The 1,608-nt window shown below is 46.4% G+C and overlaps 1 protein-coding gene across 10 annotated transcripts in view; it reads left to right on the top strand.

Annotated features, from left to right (window-relative positions):
- Positions 1-1,608, top strand: part of nfic (nuclear factor I/C) — a 153,783-nt gene that overhangs the window by 21,107 nt on the left and 131,068 nt on the right. The gene's annotated exons all lie outside the window — the stretch shown is intronic.

Below are 1,608 nucleotides of genomic sequence, written 5' to 3'. Positions count from 1 at the left end.
TTTCCTCCTCGAGATTCCACAGAGAGATTAAAGAGAAGATCACGCTCGCTTTTCCTCCTCGAGATTCCACAGAGAGATTAAAGAGAAGATCACGCTCGCTTTTCCTCCTCGAGATTCCACGGAGAGATTAAAGAGAAGATCACGCTCGCTTTTCCTCCTCGAGATTCCACAGAGAGATTAAAGAGAAGATCACGCTCGCTTTTCCTTGAAAGACGGATTTGTTGGCTCAGATGAATCCAGCACTCTGATCTTCAGGATCTCTGCTGCTTCTGAGCCTCTGTAGAAGTAATGAGTGAAACACCTGCTTGGGCCAAAGAGGCAGATATTATACAAGCTCCTGGATTTTCTCTCTCTCTCTCTCTCTCTCTCTCTCTCTCTCTCTCTCTCTCTCTCTTTCTTCTTCTTCTTCTTCTTCTTCTTCTTCTTCTTCTTCTTCGTCACCCTTTCTCTTTCTCTTTCTCTCAATTCAATTCAGTTCAGTTTAAAACAAACTTTATTTGCAAAACAAATAAATACATAGCAAAGCAAAAGCCTATAATCTATAAGTGTGTGTGTGTGTGTTGGTGTGTGTGGGTGTTGTGTGTGTGTTGTGTGTGTGTTGTGTGTGTGTTGTGTGTGTTGTGTGTGTGTGTGTGTGTGTGTGTGTGTGTGTGTGAGAGAGAGAGTTCATGAGCTCATCACTGATTGGCTCCACTGTCTCTCTTTGTGTTTTTAGGTTATGAGAGCATTCGTTTGCTCCTCTTTGTTTGGATGGATTTTGGGAAAATGTTTGATATCAGTTTAGGTGTTATTCTACACTTTTCTGAACATTTGTGGAAGTCATGGCCTAATGGTTAGAGAGTCTGACTCCTAACCCTAAGGTTGTGGGTTCGAGTCTCTGGCCGGCCACGACTGAGGTGCCCTTGAGCAAGGCACCGAACCCCCCGGGCGCTCCCCGGGTGCCGCAGCATAAATGGCTGCCCACTGCTCCGGGTGTGTGTCCACGGTGTGTGTGTGTGTGTGTGTTCACTGCTGTGTGTGTGTGTGTGTTCACTGCTGTGTGTGTGTGTGTTCACTGCTGTGTGTGTGTGTTCACTGCTGTGTGTGTGTGTGCACTTTGGATGGGTCAAATGCAGAGAACGAATTGTGAGTATGGGTCACTGTACTAAGCCGTATGTCACGTCACATTTTGTCTTTTTTTTGTGACGTTAATAAGAAGCGCAGTCCATTGTGTGACTGAGGAACCAGAAATCCCGCAGATTTTGACATTTTCCTTCCGGAAGACTTTCCTGTGTCGGGATCCTCAGAACCACAGCTTCATCTCAGGCAGCACTGACACTCACTTCTTTCTACCAAACTTCCTCCTAAGAAACCATTTGTAGTTCCAGTCTCCGTCTTCGTGTCACTCGTAAACTGAGATTCGCTTTGGCGCTGCAGACTTCGACACGCGACCCGATCGGAACCGAGCAATCCGTTACGTCGGACACGTTAGGATAAGGACGTCTGTTGAACTTTTCCTCTTCTTCTGTATAAAAGCAGGCTGCTGTGTAGTGAAGAATGTGGAAAGGGATCTGCAGTGAGCAGGGTGTAATGAATTATAGGAGCCTCCTCCTCCTCCTCCTCCTCTTC

Source organism: Tachysurus fulvidraco, chromosome 14, assembly GCF_022655615.1.
Source record: "Tachysurus fulvidraco isolate hzauxx_2018 chromosome 14, HZAU_PFXX_2.0, whole genome shotgun sequence".
Classification (NCBI taxonomy): Eukaryota; Metazoa; Chordata; class Actinopteri; order Siluriformes; family Bagridae; genus Tachysurus; species Tachysurus fulvidraco.
Note: the sequence above shows the minus strand (reverse complement) of the source record. Positions and strands in the feature narration are given on the sequence as shown.